At 41.8% G+C, this 23,577-nt stretch overlaps 1 protein-coding gene across 5 annotated transcripts in view; it reads right to left on the reverse strand.

Moving 5' to 3' along the window:
- Positions 1–23,577, reverse strand: part of pkp4 (plakophilin 4) — a 231,376-nt gene that overhangs the window by 207,564 nt on the left and 235 nt on the right. For 2 of the 5 annotated variants that reach the window (XM_060827227.1, XM_060827223.1), the window contains exons 2-3: positions 19,105–19,192; positions 3,525–3,607 (exon numbers count right to left, since the gene is read on the reverse strand). The exons of 1 other annotated variant lie outside the window; for it this stretch is intronic. The gene's annotated coding sequence lies outside the window, so the exon portion shown is untranslated. The remainder of the gene's footprint in view (positions 1–3,524; positions 3,608–19,104; positions 19,193–23,577) is intronic. 2 more of the 5 variants (XM_060827225.1, XM_060827226.1) reach the window with 2 other exon arrangements.

A 23,577-nucleotide genomic window follows, 5' to 3' on the forward strand; every position in this document is an offset into this window, starting at 1 on the left:
ACTTTTAAATGTTCCTGAAGTGCAGTGCCCAGATTACTACTCAAGACAGAACAAGTCTATTGTATGTCTGTCATGACCACCTTGTTTCATACTCAAAATGACTCAAAATTTGCAATCTGGGCTCCATCTCCCTATCATTTACTACTCCCATAACAGCATACTACTAACCTTTTCATAGCTAAAATTAGCTTTGAAGGGGAGTCACTGAACCCGAAAATGTTAACTGTGCTTTCCATTTGAAATTTCCCTTTCATTGCTAATCTCAATTTATTATATACTGGACCCAGCAGCTTTGTCTTATGCAGCTGGCAGGGATGTGTGCACAGCTACCTTCGCAATTTGAAAAAAAAAGTAGTCATTTATGCGTAGTGGGGTTGGTCAGGATGGGACTGGAGGATCACCATGCCTCAGACGTGGGGAGAGTTTGAGAAGTAGAGTCCTTCATGGTAACCTCAGCTGGTGCAAGAACAGAACCCATGCTGTTGATGTTACTTTGCATTGCAAGCTTGCCAGTCAATTGAGCTAACCAACTCCACATTCAAACAGTAATGAAGAGTTCGCAAAACCTTCTGAATAAAATCAGTCACAAACATTTTAATATAACGAATGGTGTGGATCAGTGATTAGTCAAGTTACTAACATGCAAATTTCTTCAAAGCAACATCCCAAAAGTTCTTAACTGTGTTTTTCTGGATTAGACTTGCCTTATTCAAATATCAGCTAAGGATTTCTTTTTCCTGGCCAAAAAGTTTCATTGCTATTAACTATTTTTCAGCTGAAAGGATATATAATTGGGTTCCATATCTGTATTCTCACCTAGATGCAGTGAAGTAGTAGTTGCGAACCCAGGAAACTTTGTTTACTTCCTATTTTAATAAAGCCCTTGCCAAATCTTGTTTGATTAAAAAAAATTAGTTTACTAAATCGTGTGGCTGAACTTGCAAGTTAGTAACTTGACTAACTACTAGTCACTGAGCCAGGCCATTCATCATATCAAAATCACTTAGTTCAGTTGACTGGCTAGCTCACAATGCTAAGTAACATCAACAGCATGGGTTCAGTTCCCCACTGAGGTTCCCGAAGGTCTCTACTTCTCAACCTCTCCTCACATTGGAGGAATGCCAACCCTCCGGTTAATCACTACTTGTCCCATCCCAACCTATCCCACGTAAATGACTAATTTCTTTAGGCTTGTGAAGGTGGCTACTATACACATTCCCATCCTGAAATGAAAGCAAGGCCAGTATATTGGTGCATAAGACAAAGCTGACACATTCAATAATTCATTATTAATTTCAAAATTAGATGGGAATTTCAAATAGGAAGCACAGTTAACATTTTGGGTCTAGTGACCCTTCTTAGAATTAATTTTAGCTAGGAAAATGTTGTTATGTGCACTGAAGATGGTATTGGGGGCGGGGGAGGAGAAGAGTAAACGACAGGTAGAGATGGAGACCAGATTGCAAATTGAGTCATTTGAATACGAAACAAGGACATGATCGACATTCAACAGACTCGTTCTGTCTTAGAGTATTCTAGGCACTGCACTTCAGAAACACCTAAAAAGTGCCTTAGTAATCCAGCCATACAAATTCTGAAGAAGCACCAATACAACTTTTAGTTCAAGCATTAAAACACATTCCAGTTCAGTGTTGAAATCTGGTATTATTCGCATTTTTGCATAGTGAACTGGAATATCAGGCCATTCGGCTTATCAAGCCCACACTAAACCTCCGAACAACGTCCCACAGACCCAACCGCCTACTCTATCCCTCCATTTTTCGTGGCTAACCCACCTAACCTACACAGCCCTGAACACAGTGGACAATTTTAACATGGCCAATCCACCTAAATTGCACATCTTTAGGCTATGGGAAGAAACTGGATTACCCAGGAGGGAAGACACGCACACAGAATTGAACTTGTGCCCCGCAATGCTAACCACTGTGGCAATTGATTGGTATAGATTCCTCAACATCCAGATTGCTAAGCAGCAGCCAACAAGTTGCATTTAATTTGGCTTATCATCCATTCTGAGGACAAATAGCTTTCACTTGCTGAAAACAGCATTACAGCTTCCCCAATAACGTATTACTGAAACGCTGATTTCATTAGAGAAATTTGGACTAGAAATATTCATGATTCAATTTCTTATTTGAGCAAGATTGAACATCTTACACAGTGACAGTTAGGACAATATAAATTTCCTTGGGTACTTCAGAGGAAACAATATATGTACACAAGACAATGCTGGCTACTGAAATGTTTGTCGAATTTCTTCCATTAAATCATTTGATGCTTGGAACAAACAAGTGGTGTTTGCACCTAGCAATGAGAGAATGCTCTACCCGAACATTACGCTCATTCACTTAAGCAGTCACCTTAGAAATGAAGTAGTACTCCCTGGATACAAATGAAAACCAGGAACGGAAAAAAAAAGTCAGCAGCACCTTTCAGTTCAGACTATAGTACAGAAACTGACCAAACTCAAAATGAATTAGTAAAGAGTTATTTGTTCCAATAATGGTATGCACAAAAAAAGATTAATCTTTTCACTTTCACCACAGATGCTCTCTGACTTGGGACAGTTTCCAGTAATTTCATTTGTGTTCAATGCTTAGCATCTACAGCACTTATTTTTGCAGCAGCCATATTGCTTCTCATTTGGAAGATTACAAAAATTTTGAATAATTTCAACTGACACGAGTAGTTCATGCTAAGTTACATATGCTGGACTGGTGCATATCAAGTTAGTGAAAAATGAGCATGCTAGTATCAACTAGATGACAAAATACCTGAAAGCAGTATTCTGATCTCAAAAGCATTTTCTGATCTTTCAATAAAAAGATCTCTAATAATGAACCAAAATTAGAGAACTGGTCTGGTACAAATCATCTAAAATAAGACCTCAAGGAATTTCAACTGCAAATAATCAAAAAGGAACACATCTTTCAGAACCTATTCCACACCAGAAGAGAAGTTCAGATTCTGCTAGATAGCAAGTGAAAATAAATAAGGCCACACATTAAGGATTTAATTACCAAAGTTTAAGAAATCCTGAAAGTTCATCACCCTTCCTTTGAATAACAAGTCATGGATGTTTATAAGGTTTGGGTTGGCAATGTTTCTCACAGTTTATCACCTAAGTACCCAGCCATTCACATTACCAATGTAAATAGCCAAAACAGAATGGTACAGCAACTAGAGAACTGGACATTGGCCTCTCATATCCACCGGTATCTAGGCCATGGTAATAAACAGCTGAAGTACATACATGGGGTACCTGATTTAAGAAAATCTAACTTACGAATGCAAGCCCATAGTGATATAATTTTAAAGACCGGACATATGAACATTTTCTGTTGTCATGAACGACTGCTTTATATTTTTCTGTACTGCGAGCCGATGTACAAGCGGACTCTGATATGGAACCCACTTGCAACACAGGACTGTCTGTCTTTCTTTTCTGCACATGACCGGAATGCTCAATAGCAAACAATCTGCGACAAAGAATTATTGCTCACCTACTCCTGAAAGGAATTTCTCCATTCAACAGACCCAGTGATGCAGACGCAGGATTAGAAAGGTGTTGTTCATCACCATAGCCCTGAAACCCAAAAGAAGGGCCATTAAGGCTCGTGGAAAACACAGTCACAAGCATTATTGAGAAAGTAGTAAGGACTACAACTGCCCCCAAAATTTTAATTTTTTGCTCACTTGAAATTGGAATGTCACAAACATTCTGCACAGATATAACAAACTGAATCATGCTGGTCTCAAGAAAACTAGGAGAATTTAATGTCACTTATAACTCAGCAAGCACTCAAATTCCTTTGGTAAAAGAGATTAGCACAGTGGCAGGTAACTATTACCAACACCACTGAAAATAAAACTGAAAAGCTATTTGAGTTTTGCCCTGTACTCTACATTTTTGAGTGGCCTTCACCACTGAAGAGAGGTAACACAGCACCAAGCCAAAATCAACAGTACCTATACTGTTTTAAGGTTAGGTGGACAGAGGTGAGTTGCTAAACCTCGCAAAATCACCAATAGGATACTCCCCATAAAAGAACTACAGCTGCTGTAAATTAGAAACAAAAATAGAAATTGCTGGAAAAGCTCAGCAGGTCTGGCAGCATCTATGGGGAAAACTTAGAGTTAACATTTCGGGTCAAGTGACCCTTCCTTAGAACATTCCCAAAATTGATTTAGATCCTATATATTTATTGGAGGAGTTCTGGTTAGAATGGCATGCGTCCAAGAATCCTTGTCGGCGTCTTTGTTTCACCTGTCCTAAAATATGTGGGGTGTCCTTCTTTGTCTGTATGTATGGAAATTACTGATAGTGGGTCACGTCTTTTAGTGGTTAGTTGGTGTTAGTATATCCTGGTGGCAAGTTTCCTGCTTGTTTGTCCGATATAGTTTTTTAAAAAATAAAACAGTTGTTGTGGTTCTGTTCGCCGAGCTGGGAATGTGTTTTCTTGCATGGTATCTTGTAAATTATGTTAGATTTGCTGGTAGCATGTAATGGATCCTTTAGTTTCATTAGCCACTGCTTGTGTGTTGGTAGATTCTATCTACTTTCCCTTGAAAAAAAATCGGAAATAGTATCACCCACCTAAAGAAACCAAAGATCTATAAATAGAGATGTGGGACATATCACCAGCACCTCACCGGGGACTCTCTGATTATGTTACCGAGAATGGTGACAAAACATCTGAAAATAAACATCTCAACTCAGCGAGCTAACTTACACTTATTATAAAGGGATATCAACTTGCCCAACAGTAACTGGGGTAATCATTGTGAGACAGGTTTAGAGGGAGAGGTATTTATGAAACAATTCCTGGAGAGCTTTCTGAGCCAGTACATAGAATGTCCTACCGAAAATGGGGTGATATTGGACCTAATTGTAGGTGACGAAGTCAGGAAAGTGTGGGAACATTTTGCAGACAGTAATCATAAATCAGTTAGGTTCAACTTTGTATGGAAGAGTGGTCTGAACTCAGAATTCTAAATTGGGGGGGGGGGGGGGGGGGGGGGGAAGAAAGAGAAGAAACGAGGCCAATCTTATGAAGATTAGGTATGATTTGTCTCGAGTAACTTGTGAGCAGATCATTTTATTGACCCTTTCAAAAGTAGAATGATTGTAAAGGCAAACAAGTTCCAATAAACAGTGTGATCAAAATCTCTAACAAATCCTATATAGAAGGGATATACAGGATTGGATAAGGGAGAAAAAGGGAGGCTTATGGTAGATACAGAGGGCTATAAAAGGAAATACAGAATGTGCAAAGGAAAATTTAAAATTAGATGAAAAAAGGGACAAGAATAATGGCAGGTAAGAAAGGAAAACCCTAAGCAATATTTTACAAGTTCATTAAAAGAAGAGCTTTTTCACTACGGGGCCGGGGGGGGGGGGGGGGAAAGCTATGTGGGTATATAAATCAGAGAGAAAGACAGTGACCTATTTAAAGAAATCAGCATAGAAAGAAGATTGAATTCTGAGGAAAGGTCATTCAACCCGAAACGCTAACTGATTTCTCTCCACAGATGCTGCCAGACCTGCTGAGCTTATCCAGCAATTTCTGTTTTTGATATATAGCATCTGCAGTTCTTTTCCAGAGAGGATGATGGAGTTGACTAGCAGACTTTAAAAGTAGATAAATCTCAAGAATCCTTATGAAATGTACTCCAGGCTGTTGAGTGAGGCGCGAGAGGAAATACAAAAGGACACTGAATTTTTTTGTTAAAAAAATCACAACACCAGGTTATGGTCCAACAGGTTTAATTGGAAGCACACTAGCTTTGAGAGCAACACTCCATCAGGCGATAGTGGAGGGCTCAATCCTAACAGAATTTATAGCAAAAATTTAGTGTGAGGTACCTGAAATTAGACATTGAAAAATTGATTGTCTGTTAAGCCTTTCATCTGTTAGAATACAGTGATAGCTTCACTTCTTTCGTGTGTAAATCACATGTGAGCCTTCCACTATCACCTGACGAAGGAGCGTCGCTCCGAAAGCTAGTGTGCTTCCAATTAAACCTGTTGGACTATAACCTGGTGTGTGTGATTTTTAAACTTTGTACATCTCAGTCCAACACCAGCATCTCCAAATCATGACAGTTATTTGGAAGAAGTAACCACGTGTACTTTTGACAGACTATGTCGGTTTCAGCAGGGGCCCTTAGTTTCACTGTCAGTTTACTATGCAGGATCTTAAGAGCCCAAGGGATCCAAAGGAATTTGGATAATTGATCCCAAATTGGCTGAGTGTTAGAAAGCAGAGGGTGTTGTTCAAGGGCTCAGAGACTGGAAGCCGGTATCCAGTGGGATTTCTTTTGGATCAGCATTGCAGCCTTGCTGTTTGTGGCAATACATAAATAATTAAACTTGAACTAAGTAGTATTGATCAGGTTGACTAGCATCCTATAGAAATTCAACTTAATTTCACTACTAAGAACATAGAACAGCACAGCAACAGGTCAACTGCCCACACCCTCTCCTAATTCCTATGAGCAGACCCTTCGGCTCACCGTTTTAATGCCATGATGCCATTCTAAACTAATCCAATTTGTCTGCATATGGTCCATATCCCTTTATTCTGTGCCTATTCATGTATTTGTGGAAATGCCTCTTAAACACTGGTATTGTCTGCTTCTACCATCTCACCTGGCAGTGTATTCCAGGCACTTAGCACCCTCTTAAAAGAACTTGCCTAACATGTTTAAATATTTTCCTTCTATCATAAACCCATGTTGAGAGAGAAATGGATTCCTGATGAAGGGCTTGTGCCCAAAACGTTAATTCTCCTGCTCCTTGGATGCTGCCTGACCTGCTATGCTTTGCCAGCAACACACTCGCAACTCTGATCTCCAGACCTCATTTCTCCTCCTCCATAAACCCACGTCCCCTAATACAGTAAACTATTAACCAGCACCTGTGGGACCAGGAGTGTGCCAGTTGACTAAATATTCTGGATAATCAAGAGGTATGCACAACCACAATAAACTCTGACCAAGCAAAGATTCAAGACATCATCCCTCAAAATAAACTTCAATACATCTCCTAAATTCAAGGTAAAAACAAAGTAACAGAAACAATGTGGTGTTATACTTTATGTACAGCACAAATCACTGAAAAAGTAATGCAACTTTGCCTTCAATACAACTTAGCAGCAGAAAGCCTTCCCACTCTCACCATTAACTGACTAGTCCAACAGTGAAAAATGCGATAACACAGTCAACTTTCAGTATACATTTTAATTATACAGACCTCTTTAATAAACTGGAAACTTTATTAAAAGACTAATATGTGCAATAGAACAGTTATCAATTTGTTAAGAATGGAAAAGACTGAAGACTTTTTTTAAAACTGAAAAAAAAGCAGCAAAAATGCACATTAAACCAAAGTATACATTTGAGCAACTGGTACACACTCAGTCCTACGGGTGCCAATTAATAAACAGCTGGTCATAATTTTCTTTATTTAAAATTCAATGTCACTCTCCATCCTAATGAAGAAATCAATCCTATCGTAGTTATTTTTCCCCAAGGGTCCACACAAAACTGGACTTTCAATTCCTTCCTTGTTACACTATGCCCAGTCAAGAATGGCCTGGTCTCTAGTCAGTTCAACATTTTGATTCGTAAAACTTATATAGAAATGCAAGCATTCCTACTCTATGGTACTGCTACAAATTTGATCTATATGCAGACGGAAGTCAGTCAATTACAGCTACACTTTTGTTACTTTATCTCTAATTTTCTTTTTAATGACTTCAATTTTACTACTACAGTTTGGTTGTCTGTACAATCCTTATTGTTTTCTGCCCATCGGTGTTTCTAATCTCAACCCATATGGAGTCTACTTTGCCAAGGCCAACATCCTTCCTCACAAATCAAATTTATTTCCTTTTTTGATTAGAGATACACTACTTCACTTTCATTTTTGGCTGTCCTAAAAACACAAAATTCCTGGACATTTATTTCACATTCCTGGTCACTCTCCAAATCATTCTACAATCCCTACATCATGCCCATGTAGAAATATTTGCATGACAAATTCATCCAGTGTATTGCAAATCGCGTGTACATTAAAGGCACAAGACCTTAAAGCTGGTCTTGTTAACATTCTTAATCCCATTCACTGCGGTCTTACTCAATTCCAGCCCTTGAATTATTTCCCAATCACTCTACTTCACACTGTTTTGTGTTTCAGTCTTGCCACCATCTCCATGTCATTTTAGATTAAACCTTCCCTGACCCCACACTTGCAAATACACCCCCCCAGCATAACCGTTCCAATCATGCCCAAGTGTAACTCATGCATTAGGACTGAAGTTTGGATTATCTAGGGAAACAAAAACAAAACAAGCAAACAAATGTGACTTTTACTTACCTTCCTTTTATTTTTGCAAAAACACTTACTTTTGTAAAACAGAAAAGTCTACAAACTTATTGAATATATATTATCTACAGCAACACTGGTAAGTGAAGCTTTAACCCAGTACACCACCATAAGATAAGCTGGATCTCCAACAAACTGGAAACTTTATTAAAAGACTAATATGTGCAATAGAACAGTTATCAATTTGTTAAGAATGGAAAAGACTGAAAACTTTTTTTTAAACTGAAAAAAAAGCAGCAAAAATGCACATTAAACCAAAGTATACCAAACTTGGTTTTAACCAGCACCTTATCAACTAGCAAATATTCTTGAAATACTACAAAATACCACCACATCCTGGCTGTCAATAATGTATAACCATGATATGTACAGCCCCTGCCATATGTTTCTACCACTTAGCTTGTCTTTTTACAATGGGTTTAGGAGGCAGATTTGATATTTTTACAAATTATTTTGAGGAATGTCAATGCTGCAAAGCATCACTTGGTCAAAGTTTATTGCAGTTGTATATACCTCTTGATCTGAATTATTTGATCAAACAGTACACTCCTGGTCCCATGGGTACCAATGAATAAAAAGTTTGCAGTTAAAGTGATTTCTTTTCAAATCTGCCATCACACCTTCATTGTCAAAAACACTCGACTGTATGTCCTTGATAATTACAGGCAGTCAGAGTTACAGACAGCACAGAAACAGATGCTTCAGTCTAATTCTTGATTACTGATCAGATATCCTAGATTAATCTAGTTCCATTTGCCAGCACTTGGCCCATTTGCCTCTAAACACTTCCTACTCATATACCCATCCTGATGTGTTTTAAAATGTAGTAACTGTACCAGTTGAACAGTCCCTCTTCAGTCACTGTGCCCCAACTCTTCATAATTACATCGATGACTGCATCAGGGCAGCTTCCTGCACCAGGCTGAACTGGGGCAGTTTTTCGACTTCGCCCTCAACTTCCACACAGCCCTTAAATTCACTTGGTTCATCTCAGACACCTCCCTCACTTTTCTTGACTTCTCCATTTCCATCTCAGGGGACACCATCTCCAGATGAATGTTTACTACAAACCCAAAGACTCCCATAACTACCTGAACTACACCTCCTCCCACCCAATACCCTGCAAGAACTCCCATTCCGGTTTCCCAATTTCTCTACCTCCGCTCAGATGAGAATCTACCCCAGATGTCCATCTATTTTCCTCCCTTTATCATCCAGACAGCCCTTCACTGCACTGCCTCTGTTCCCCGTTGCACTGCTCTAAAACTCCCCCTCCGCCAAACGCAATAAAGACAGAGACCCCCTTGTTCTCACCAACCGCCCCACCAGTCTCTGCATTCAATGCATCATCCTTAAAACACTTCCACCAACTCCACTTAGACCCCACCACCAAGAACATCTTCCCCTCCTCACTTTCCACAAGGACCGCTCCCTTTGACAGTCCTTGGTTTGCCACTTCCTGCCACCCCCCGAACCCACAGGTCCTTCCCCCTGCAACCGGAAAGATGCAAACCTGCCAATAACTAAGCCCTCACCTCCATCCAGGGCCCCAAAACAGTCCTTGCAGGTGAGACAGAAGTTCCCCTGCCTCACTTCCAACCTAATTTATTGCATCAGGTGCTCTTGATGTGGTCTTCTCTACATCAGTGAGACCAATTAAAAACTTAGGGATGGTTCGCTGAGCATCTCAGCCAGGCCCGCAGGGGCTGATCGAACCTCCCAGTCACTATCCAGACCCCTTCCGACATGATCATCTTTGGCCTCCTCCATTGCCACAATGAACCAAACAGCAAATTGGAAGATCATCACCTCATCTTCCACCTGAGCAGACGACTGCCCGGAGGACTCAACACTGAGTTCCACAATTTCAAATAACCTCCCTTCCCATCCCCCGACTCCCTCCCTTCCACTCCTCCTTGTCAACCGGATTCATTCCTCCCACTGACCAACCAGGTCATACCCTCTGCCTGTCATCACCTATCCTCACTTCATCACCGTTTACCCACCACCCTCTATCTGCAGCTCCCCTATACCTACCCCCAGTTCTGAAGAAAGGTTACACCCAAAATGTTGACTACATTGCCTCCTGATGCTGCCTAACGTGTTGTTTTCTTCAAGCTGCCTGCCGGTCTACTGTACAACTTCCTCTGGCAGCTCATTCCATACACACATCACCCTTTGCGTTAAAAAAGTTGCCCCTTAGGTCTCTTAAATCATCCCCCTCTCACCCCATGCCTTATCTAGTCATCCTATCCATGCTCCTCATGATTTTATAAGTCGTTATCAAGGTCACCCCTCAGCCTCCAAAGCTCCAGGGGAAACAGCCCCAGCCTATTCAGGCTCTGCCTGTAGCTCAAACACTCCAAACATGGCAACACTTTTATAAATCTTTCCTGAACCCTTTCAAGTTTCACAACATCTTTCCTGGAGGAGGGAGATCAGAATTGCACATTCACTGTTCCAAAAAAAAAATGGCCTAACCACTCCTATACCTTTCTCCTTTAACACTGTAGTTGCATTCCAGCAAAACCATGCTTAATATAAATAATGGGGCCTATGGCAAAAGTGGGGTTAAGGGCTGACCAGCAAAAAAAAAATCACTCAGATCACCCAAAAATGTCCAACACAAAAGTATAGCGTAGCCTGAATAAAGTGTATAAAGTAAATTTAATAGTACATTTAAAAAATATTGTTAATGCAAGGACAGAGGGTCATCATGATTCCCTCACTCCTGTCAAATAGCTCACTTACACTCAAAAGCCTTTATAAATATCTAACCTCTTTTCCAAATATTACAGCCTTTCGTGTTCACCACCGAGAACATCACCAAAATGCTTCTTGCTAACACTCGTCACTTCATTTCTATTTTTGAAAAAAAAATAGAATCTAAGAGTAGTGTACCTTTCACAAGAAGCTGCTCAATGTATCGCTCACAAAAAGCTGCTCTGTCAGCAGCTAACATCAGCACATGCACAGAATGGCACGAAGACTTCAGCACATGCACTGAACGAAGTGCACAAAACAATTACTGCTGGAAATCACACTATTGCCAGAAGTGTTCTCATAACTCTCGTTTCTTAATTCCTCAGTGACATGAAGCAAATTGCACTGCCAGAATGCACAGAGAACTACTCGTACTACCCAATCTCCAAATTTTTCCACCTGCCAAATTTTTACCAACCTAACCTCACCAAATCTACTTCAAGTGTCTATTAATTCATTCTCAATCCAGTTGGAGTAGAAAGCTATGCCTTTTAAAAAGGTGACAATCATAATAATCTTTGCAGCAGTTACATGGGCAGAGATCCCGCTCTCATTCCACACCACAAATGTAAAGCAGACTGGGAAATTTAATTGGCATGGTTCAATGATACCACACTCAAAGTCAGAAACTTTATGAAGAGCTGAAAATTCTCTCTAGCGTCTTGGTTGATTTTTATCCTTAAGCCAAGGACTAAAAGAGCTGAAAATGTGTTGCTGGAAAAACGCAGGTCAGGCAGCATCCAAGGAACAGGAAATTTGACGTTTCAGACATGAGCCCTTCCTCAGGAATCCTGATGAAAGGCTTATGCCCGAAACGTCGAATTTCCTGTTCCTTGGATGCTGCCTGACCTGCTGCGCTTTTCCAGCAACACATTTTCAGCTCTGATACTTCAGCATCTGCAGACCTCACTTTCTCCCCAAGGACTAAAAGCAAAATTATGCATGCACATTACAGTTGGCAGGATCTTACCATTTACTAACTGGCTGCCACTTTAAGCACAGTTTACTGCAGGCACAAAATACTTCTCCAAAGTTGTGCAATCCACTTATTAACTAAGTCACCCTCATGTTGACAGCCTATACTGGTCATGATAGGGTTAGGGCTGCTAGTCTAGCAAATTAATCCTTAAAATTTTCAACCTTGCTTTCAAATTATTCCATCACCTCACTCCTCCCATATCTGTAACCTCCAATTCTAGAACCCTCCATGATCTCAACTGGACTCCAAATCTGGCTCCATCTCACTGATTTTAAGTTGCATCAGAATGAACGCATGGGTTTTTAAATTGTCCCAAACTCTGGAATTCCGTTCTTGAATCCCACCAACTCATTACCTCTCTTCTGCTTTAAAAAAGGTACTCCTCAAAACATAAAAATCTTTGTCTGAAGAAAGACTGCAGCAGTACAAAAGGCAGCTCACCACCACCTTCTCCAGGGCAACTGGAAATGGGATAAAATGTCCACATTCCATGAACAAATTAAACGAAAATCTTGTGACATCTGTCCTAATCTCTCCTGGCTGGCTGTTCAATTTGACTTCATAATGCTTCTGTGAAATGCCTCAAAACCTTTTACTCATGTCTAAAAAGTGCTGAATTATAGATGATTGCTGAAGTGAAGCATTTTTGGACAGAGGTTATGAAGGCTAATGTTCTTCTTAGAGTTGAAAATCACAACACCAGGTTATAGTCCAACAGGTTTAACTGGAAGCACACTAGCTTTCGGAGTGACGCTCTTTCATCATCAGGTGATAGTCCAACACTGGCATCTCCAAATCAGCTCTTCTTAGAGACTTTAATGTGTTATAAATTATTGGTGTCATCATGAAGACTTCCTTCTTTGCAAAAGTATATATTAGCACTGAAACCAGGTATCTTAAGAATGCCTCAAAATACTGATGAAATATCTGGTAATCTTCCAGCATTTGAGGCATGTGGGAAAAGCAGTTGAAGGAGGGGGCTGTATAAACCAAACTGTGCTTACAAATTAGGTGCAAATAGCTTCAAAAATTGTAGCAAATCTTTTTCTGCATTCTCTATCTTCATTTCTAACCTCATGTATTAATCCCTAGAAGAACAAGCAGCAACTTGGAGTATTTTAATACACTATTAGCATGCTAATACTTGCAGTTACATTCCACAGAACAAATCAGAGGTTACTGGTAAGGAAGTAACATGGAATTGCCCAACTGAAAATTGGTTACTTTTTATTATTAATCTGGAGTGAGTAAGTACTTGTCACCAGATCAAAAAGATGACATGCTAACTAATCTCAATGCATTCATCTAAACTTTACTACTAGCGCCGAAAAAGCAAAGGAAAAACAGAAGTGATGAGAGGTAAAAGAGTTGGAAATCATATCTAAGCATATGAAAACAGACTCATGCATGTCTTGGATTTTGCTGTGGAGGTGGAGACAAAAATGATTGTTTTAATTACTGCCCCAATATGTATTTCCATATTCCACACACAAGCAAAAATCCAGAAGTTGCTCAGTTACTTGGTGGCAAGTCTGAATATTGCTGAAGAGGGACATGCAGCTGAAGCATATAATCTTATACATTCAGACTGAATTTTTTTTTAATACTGCTTTGAAATTTATTGTACACAAGGAAGGGGTACCAATTCCGAAATTTCAGATGCATCATTCTCACCTTTGTCCAGTGTGTTCAAGTTAATAAAGCTTTTACAAAACAGCTCTTTTCAGAAATATTTGATTTGGTAAGTGAAATGGTTCTCCAGAGCAAGTGTTGGAGAGGTTCCCACAAAATTCCCACCCACCCAGCTAAGATTCAATGCAGAGAAGAGTGAGGTGACACACTTTGATAGATGAAACATAGAAAGACAACTTAAAACAGGAGGAGATGGGGGTACAGGAGTAGCGGGACCTGGACATATATATGCACAGATGACAGAAGGTAGCAGGACAAGTTGAGAGAGCAGTAAATAAAAAAAGCGTACAATGCCCTCAACGTTATTAAAAGCAACATTGAGTATAGAGGAAGGTGATGTTGAACTTGCATAGGACACTTGTTTGACCTCAGCTAGAGCTGAAAATGTGTTGCTGGAAAAGCGCAGCAGGCCAGGCAGCATCCAAGGAGCAGGAGAATCAACATTTTGGGCATGAGCCCTTCTTCAGGAATGAGGAAAGTAGATAAAAGGTAAGATCAGATAAAAGGTAGGGAGGAGGGTCTTGGGGGAGGGGCATTGGAAATGTGATAGGTGGAAGGAGGTTAATAGGTGGAAGGAGGGTGATAGGCTGGAGTGGGTCAGGAAGAAGATTGCAGGTTAGGAATGTGGTGCTGAGTTCGAGGGTTGGGACTGAGACAAGGTGGGGAGGGAAATCAGGAAACTGGAGAAATCCGAGTTCATCCCTTGTGGTTGGAGGGTTCCTAAGCGGAAGATGAGGCGCTCTTCCTCTAGCCGTCGTGTTGCTATGGTCTGGCGATGGAGGAGTCCAAGGACCTGCGTGTCCTAGGTGGAGTGAGAGGGAGAGTTAAAGTGTAGAGCCACAGGGTGGTTGGGTTGGTTGGTCTGGGTGTCCCAGAGGTGTTCCCTGAAGCGTTCCGCAAGTAGGCGGCCTGTCTCCCCAATATAAAGGAGGCCACATCGGGTGCAGCGGATGCAATAGATGATGTGTGTGGAGGTGCAGGTGAAGTTGTGGCGGATATGAAAGGATCTCTTGGGGATACGGAGGGAGGTACGGAGGCGCAAGTTCTGCATTTCTTGCGGTTGCAGGGAAGGTGCCGGGAGTGGAGGTTGGGTTGGTGGGGGTTGTGGACCTGATGAGGGAGTCACGGAGGGAGTGGTCTTTTCGGAATGCTGATAGGGGAGGGGAGGAAAATATATCCCTGGTGGTGGGGTCCGTTTGGAGGTGGCGGAAATGACGACGGATGATACAATGTATATGGAGGTTGGTGGGGTGGTAGGTGAGGACCAGTGGGGTTCTGTCCTGGTGGCGGTTGGAGGGGCGGGGCTCAAGGGCGGAGGAGAGGGAAGTGGAGGAGATGCGGTGGAGAGCATCGTCGATCACGTCTGGGGGGAAATTGCAGTCTTTGAAGAAGGAGGCCATCTGGGCTGTACGGTATTGGAACTGGTCCTCTTGGGAGCAGATGCAGCAGAGATGAAGGAATTGGGAATATGGGATGGCATTTTTACAGAGGGCAGGGTGGGAGGAGGTGTAGTCTAGGTAGCGTTGGGAGTCGGTCGGTTTATAGTAAATGTCTGTGTTGATTCGGTCGCCCGAGATGGAAATGGAGAGGTCTAGGAAGGGGAGGGAGGAGTCTGAGACGGTCCAGGTAAATTTGATGTCAGGGTGGAAGGTGTTGGTAAAGTGGATGAACTGTTCAACCTCCTCGTGGGAGCACAAGGTAGCACCGATACAGTCATCGATCTAGCGGAGAAAAAAGGTGGGGGGTGGTGCCAGTGTAGCTGCGGAAGATGGATGTTCCACATATCCTACGAAGAGGCAGGCAGGCATAGCTGGGGCCCACGTGGGTGCCCATGGCTACTCCTTTGGTTTGGAGGAAGTGGGAGGATTGGAAAGAGAAGTCGTTCAGAGTGAGGACCAGTTCAGTCAGTTGAAGGAGGGTATCAGTGGAAGGGTACTGGTTGGTACGGCAGGAAAGGAAGCAGCGGAGGGCTTGGAGCCTTTTGTGATGGGGGAATGGAAGTGTACAGGGACTGGATGTTCACGGTGAAGATCACGGTTGAGGACCAGGGAAGCGAAAATCATGGAGGTGGAGGAGGGCGTGGGTGGTGTCCCGAATGTAGGTGGGGAGTTCTTGGACTAAGGGAGACAGAACTGTGTCGAAGTATGCAGAGATGAGTTCGGTGGGGCAGGAGCAGGCTGAGACATGGGTCGGCCGGGGCAGTCAGGTTTGTGAATTTTGGGCAGGAGGTAGAAACAGGCGGTACGGGGTTGTGGGACTATGAGGTTGGAGGCGGTGGATGGGAGATCCCTTGAGGAAATGAGGTTATGGATGGTCTGGGAGATGTCAGTTTGGTGGTGGGAGGTGGGGTCGTGGTCAAGGGGGCAGTAGGAGGTGTCCGTGAAGCTGACATTTGGCCTCAGCGGTGTAAAAGTCGGTGCGCCAAACTACTACCACGCCTCCCTTGTCTGCCGGATTGATAGTGAGGTTGGGGTTGGAATGCAGGGAGTGGAGGGCTGCACGTTCCGAGGGTAAGAGGGGTGGAGAGGTCGAGACGGTTAATGTCGCAGCGGCTGTTGGCTATGAAGAGATCAAGGGCAGGTAAGAGGCCAGCATGGGGTGTCCAGGTGGACGGGGTGTGTTGGAGGCGGGAGAATGGGTCGTCAGGGGGTGGGTGAGAATCCTGGTTGAAGAATTGTTCGATGTCTCGCTGTGTGTTGAACTCGTTAATCCGAGAGCATAGGGGAATGAAGGTGAGGCCTCTGCTGAGGACTGATCTTTCATCCTCAGAGGGGTAATTCTGGAGGGATGGTGAAAACACGGCAGGGCTGGGAGCTGGAAGTGGGGTGGGAATCGGGGCAGGGTGGGGTTCGGCGTGCGGGCGGAGACGCATGCAGCGTGGTCATTGTGCAGGTGAGTGATGTCACTGGGGTGGAAGTGGCTGCAGCGACAGCAGCCCAGGGGCAGAAGTGGCTGTGGCGACGGCAGAAACGGTGTCGTTCCCAATAGCCGTGCACCCTGCGAAAACCACAAATCTGTCGGCGATGGTCTTCCTGGCGATCGTGGAGACAGTTGTCTGGGCGGTGATTGCGGAGGCTGCAAGGACGGTGGGGGTGGAAGTGACTTCATGGTTCGCAGGCGGCGGTTGCTGCTGCGGGCACTGCAGCGGCCAAGTGGTTAATGGCACCCGAGTGATTTCGGAGGCCGATGGAAGATTCTGGAACAGTTGAGGAACCCAGAGTGTGGGGGTAAGTACATGAAAGTTTTTGATACTTATTGTCTTTAATTCATGAACGTGTTTGGTACTTACTGTCTTTACCTCAGCTGGGGTCCTGTGTACAACTGCCACATTTTAGGAAAGATGCGACTGCAATGGAATGGTTCCAAGAATGAGAAACTTCAATATATACAGATTAAGCAGCTGGAAGATTTTTCCTTGGAGAGGAGGCAGTCAAGAGAAGATTTGACAGAGATTTTTAAAATCACGAGACGGTTGAATACCATCGCTATTCAGAAGCTGTTCCTACTATAAAGGAAAATTGAGGGCAGAGGTTTAAAGTTATGTACAAAAGAATGATGTGAGGGAAAAAAAACCACAAACTTTCACTCAGTGATTCGCTAGGGTTTGGTATACACTACCTGGAAATATGGTTGAGGCAGGCTCAACAATTGAGGCTTTCAAGAAAGCATTGGATGATAAGGGTGCAGAGGAAAAGCCAAAAAAAAAAATTGGCTCTCGGTAATTATGCCTGTTTGAAGGGCTATGTAGGCACCATGGGCCAAACAATTTTATGATCCTATGTTGAATGATTTTTAAACTAAAACGTTGTTGCGAAACACGTTATAGGCTATGAAAAGAACTTCATTTGCAATTTCTCAATTATGATTAAACAGTCAGCTGAAAAATTAAGTTTTAAAAACAAAGTTTTCATGCCAATATTGGGTATCAAATCTCAGTTGGTTTGCTCTGAAAATTCAGGTGAAGAATTCATTATTTTGAACTTCCTGGCTTGTCTGCTGAATACTTCACTGTGTTTGGAATATTTATAAGTAAACCTATTCAGAGATGATATTTCACACATCTACAGCAACTGGGACTTGAATCTAGACCTCTGGCTTGAGTAAGGGCACTATCGCTATCACAACAGTCCCCTCCATGTGAGTGGATGCTTAGCCTGCTTGCTAATATCATTGCTATTACACACCGAAAGATCCTTTTGTTTTTGTAAATATATTAGTGAAATAAATTTTGACTTTACAAAAATAAGTTCCGAAAAACACAATCAAATACCAGTATAGAGAGAAAAAAATTCAGATTACAATACAACTACTGTCTATAACTACTAATCTACCCTACAAAACGAAACAAAACCTAACTATGCAAAACATCAATAAATAAGTGACTAACAGATCAAAGAAATAAAAGCAAAAGAAAAAAAACAATAGCAATGCTAGACACACAAGCTCCCAAAAGAATGGGAGCATTGTATATATACCTGTATTAACTCAGGAGTTCCCCTCCAGGGCCCAACAAACCTAACCGCCCTGTTAAACGAACATCCTAGTTAAGACAGCCAACAACTCTATATCCAAACAACTCAAATAGGGCTGCAGTGTCTTATACAAGTGGTCTGTTGTGTGATGCACTGTTTTGTAAAAAAAAATCCAAGGGAATGTGCTCCATAATTAATTTTCGCCATTCCAGCAAACCCTGCGGGTTCTCAGACACCCAATTTATCAGAATATTCTTCCATGCACACAAGTAGTTTATTCCCATGCCTGTCTAAAGATGATAAATTCCATAGACCTAAGAGGAGAGATATCAGGACTACTTCAACTTCAGGTAAACTCGAAACGTCGAATTCTCTATTCCTGAGATGCTGCCTGGCCTGCTGTGCTTTGACCAGCAACACATTTGCAGCTACTTCAACTTCAGTCCTTAATATCCTCCCTATCTCTCCCGCCACAGCGCTCCAAAAAAAAACAACACCCACACCACCAAGGAGCCTGTGGCATGTCCAGAAGCAATGGGTAAGAGTACCTACACTTATTTTACATTTGGGGCACATTGAAGAGGTCCCTTTTTTAAACTTCGCCAGACGGTCCGGTGCTAGATTATCCCCGTACAGAACTTTTAACTGCGTAGCGCATATCTTATCAAAGATTGAGATATCCCATATTTCAGAAGAGATCTCCACTCCTAGCTCTTGTCCCAGACCTTGCAGAACCAGTTAGTATCCTGCCAGGCCCTACCACCCAGCAGACGATAGAGGGTACTAACCGAAATTGTGCTTTTCGAACATAGCAACAACCTCTATCAGGCTTATAGGGCTTAGTGAGAACGTAGTCTTCTGGATGAAATCCCGAACCTGCAAAAAAAACAGAAAAGATCTCTGCTGGGCAACCAGCTCAGTTGCTCAAAAGACATCATAACCTCCCCCTCAAACAAGTCTCCCAAACTGGAAACTCCTCTCACTGCCCATAGTTTGAACCCTGAGTCCATCACCCCGGTCGGAACCCTGGCATACCAACAATAGTGGTGAAGTTTTGGATAAGCAACCCTCACTGATGCATTGCCTTCCATGTCTTGACTGTACTAACAATAGGGCTCCAGCCCATTCAGATATCTAGGGAAAACGGTGGTTGCAAAGTTTTCATAGAGTCACAGTCAGATGTACATCATGGAAACAGACCCTTCGGTCCAACCTGTCCATGCTAACCAGATATCCTAAATAATTCTAGTCTCATTTGCCAGCGTTTGGCACTTATCCCTCTGAACCCTTCCTGTTCATACACCCATCCAGATGTCTTTTTAACGTTCTAAATTGTACCAGCCTCCACCACTACTTCCGGCAGCTCATTCCACATATGCACCATCCCAAGTATATATTCAGTTGGTTCTGATATAACAACAGTTCTTGTGCAATCCTGCATTACAAGAAAATCATACAATAGCCGCACCATGTTAACTAATGGGGTCGGAATTGCATTCTAGCCAATACAGGTAAAGAAAGTTTGCACTCTACAAGTGGTAGAAATTCATCATTTGTGTTAAGCCAATTCACATTGAAGAAACATACATTATAGCAGAACCAACTAAATTCTCAAAAAGGTAGTGCTGTGATTTAACAAAAGACAGTGCATCAATGATTGTGCCACATTGTGACAGATGGTGGAACAATTTATAATTGCATAAAATCCCCATGAGATCAAAATTACCAGTTTGTATAACTGACTTACCTCAGTGCCAAAGCAACTCCCTAGATTTTTCAGCAACAGAAAGGTAACTATTCATCATAACACTCCAATTTAAAAAGGAACACTTATAAGGATTTCTAAAGCCTTGCAAATAAAGTCCAACCCTTTCAAAATTCCAAGCACCCACAAAACATTTCTTAAAATTAAAATAAAATTTGTTCTGAGAACTGAATCAACACTACATGCCCTACTGCAAAGGGCTTTCAGAAAATCTGAAAAGCACACTGGACAGATAGGTAATGAAAAACAAAATGGCAAAGCAATGGCAGAGTTTAAGAGCATAGATACAACCCAAAATACCTGCAGCCAGCATTATATTAGAGACAAAACACCCCTAGATCTAGAAAAATATAGGTCAATTAGCTTCAGTGTCAGGACAGAAAATTTTGCTACAGGATGAAATAACAAAGAACAATTGAAAAATAATCACCAGCATGGAACGTTAAAAGGAAGCAGTCACGTTTAATCAAACTTCATTATCCCTTAGAAAAGGCAGACAACATGAGGGGACAGTGTTGAAACATTCTAAATCAGAAAATTGCTTCTATTTTTATACTGTATTTGTTTCAATATGCCCAGACTAATGAGTTGAAAAGATAGTATCGTCATTAATCAAATCAATCAAGAACAATATAAATGGGGAATACACAAGAGACAATAGTTGCAGGAGTAGGTCATTCTGCCCTTCGAGCTTGCACTACCATTCAATATGATCATGGCTGATCATCCTTAATCAGTATCCTGTTCTTGCCTTATCTCCATAGCCCTTGATTCCACAATCCTTGAGCTCTATCCAACTTTTTGTTAAATGAATCCAGAGACTGGGCCTCCACTGCCCTCTGGGGCAGAGCATTCCACACAGCCACCACTCTCTGGGTGAAGAAGTTTCCCCTAATAGACAATAGAAATATTGATAGTTTCACATTTCAATACTAAACTTCCATGTGGAATGGATGATGCCGGATACAAATACATGAGCAAGATACAGACTCTCACTTTGAATGAGAACTTAAGGAGCTAAGTGGCCCCCCATGTTCCTGTCAATACTTCAGTCTGATAAGAAATTGTTATTAATGTAGCAAAATAGCATAGATGCACCATAACCGCTAGTATAACCAGTTGGGTCATAATAAATATGCTGTAAATTGCACATGTTCCATCTCACCTATTTGAGATCATTATTTGCAATTATAAAGTTGTACAGCACCAAAGCAGACCCTTCAGTCCAATTCATCAATGCCAACCTAGATTAAATTGGTCCCATTTTGCCAGCATTTGCCCCATATCCTAAACCTTTCCCATTCATGTACACATCCAAACGCCTTTGAAATATTGTAATTACATGAGCCACCACCACTTCCTCTGGCAACTCATTCCATACAGCCACCACCCTCTGCATGGAAAGTTGCTCCTTAGGCCCTTTTTAAAAATCTTCCCCCTCTCACCTTAAACTGATGCCCTCTAGTTTTGGATTCCCCTACACCAGGCAAAAAAACCTTGGCTATGCACCCTATCTATGCCCTTCACGATTTTATAAGCCTCTACGAAAGGTCACCCTCTTAGCCTCTGACACTCCAGGGAAAACAACCCCAGCTTATTCAGCCTCTCCCTATAGCTCAAACCCTTCAACCGTGGCGACATCCTTATAAATCTTTTCTGAACCCTTTCAAGTTTCACAACATCATTCCTAAAAAGGAGGGAGACAAGAGCTGAATACAGTATTCCAAAAGTGCCCTAATCAATGTCTCAGATAACCACAAAAATGGCATCCCAACTCATACTCAATGCACTGATCAATAAAGGCAAGTGTATCAAATGCCTTCTTCGCTACCCTATTTACCTGTGACTTCACGTTCAAGGAACAATGAACTTGCACTCCAAGGTCTCTGTTCAGCAACACTCCCCAGGATCCTACCATTAAGTGTAGAAATTCTGTCCTTATTTGGCTTACCAAAATGCTACACCTCACATTTATCCAAGTTGAATTCCATCTGACACTCCTCGGCCCATCTGATCAAGATCCTGTTGTACTCATCTTTCTTCATTGTTCACTACACCACACTGAAATATTCATAAAAGTTGAAGTATGAGAAGGTACTATGCAAATGTCTATTTATTTTTTTTTGCTCAACACTTAATCTGACAACAGTGCTTGCTTGAACAAGAAATTAAATTTGGGAGGCAACTTCTATTATTGCTGCTCTCCCCACAATGCCACAATCGCAAATCTAAGAAAAAATCCCATATTTTATGTAATTCTCTCTCCTGGCATAGTTTTTTTTCCCCACCAAGAGAATGCAAGATTTGATATGTTTTCATTTGGGGCTAGACTTGTTACAGGTGCTCCAAACATCATAAGTTCAGGCTAGAAAATCAAAATACATTATTTATAAATGCTAAGCATGTAAAGAAAAACAACGAGTGAGTTAAATTGATAAACAATATATCTCTGTCCGAACAAGGAACTGGTCTTCCAAAAAACTGACTTTTGTAAAATTCCCTGTAGAAAAACACTCCTGCTGCACAAAATAAATTTATTCTCTTTTGAACAAGCAAAAAAAATTGCAAAGATGCCACTTTTGAAGTGAAAACTCACTAAACTATCTGGAAATCCGATTTCCCTGTAAATAACCCAATTTGCATCACGCTTACAAAATGTCATTCAACAGCCAAATTCAGAGGATTTAGTAGATATACTGGATAGGTGCAGTTGACAATGCTTCGCTGTAGGTTTCTGCAGTGTCTCGAAAAGAGTTGCTTAAATATAAAAATGGTCTGGAACAACTACGAAGAATATTCGACATTAACACAAGTCGACAAACGAGTAGAAAGTTAAACAGCAACCACAGCCAGCCACACACACACACATTTGGTGACGCCCAGTTACCGCACAGGGACTGTTTTATCACCATTAACAATCAAGGATCGTATTCTCGACAGACCAGTACAGCCAATGCAGCACATTGGCGCAAAGGCGTATTTTTCCTAATAATGATGCAAAATAAGCGCTCAAACCCCTTCGATTGGTTTCTAAACAGTGGCCATATTCTATTATTATGGTTCTGAAAGATATACACTAAATAAGGGGCAGGGAAGAAAATACGTAGCCGACAACGGACACGAGGTCAAAAATGCAGATTTATCTCAATAGAAATTTTCATTTTATTGCCGCCACACCTTCGCTGCAGGAAGGACTCATTCAAGTGAAACAGTCCGCAATCGCGGAACACCACGACACCATTTTCAATTAAAATGCATCGTTTCGGGAGTATTCTCGCTTCGGCTTTCATCAAGAACAATAGAGACCCGATGGTCATTGAAGCCGTTCCGTTCCTTGCCTTTGAGCATTGAGACACGAACGGGAGAAGGGTGGCACGAGTTGGGAATAAATAAAGCACCCGAGCTCTGGATCTGAGCCACCCAATGAAATGTTCCTCACCTTCCTCTGGCCCGTGGGTATGTGAACACCTGTCTGCGACTCGTGAATCAACCTCCC

Source organism: Hemiscyllium ocellatum, chromosome 7 (genome assembly GCF_020745735.1).
Source record: "Hemiscyllium ocellatum isolate sHemOce1 chromosome 7, sHemOce1.pat.X.cur, whole genome shotgun sequence".
In the NCBI taxonomy this organism is placed as follows: domain Eukaryota; kingdom Metazoa; phylum Chordata; class Chondrichthyes; order Orectolobiformes; family Hemiscylliidae; genus Hemiscyllium; species Hemiscyllium ocellatum.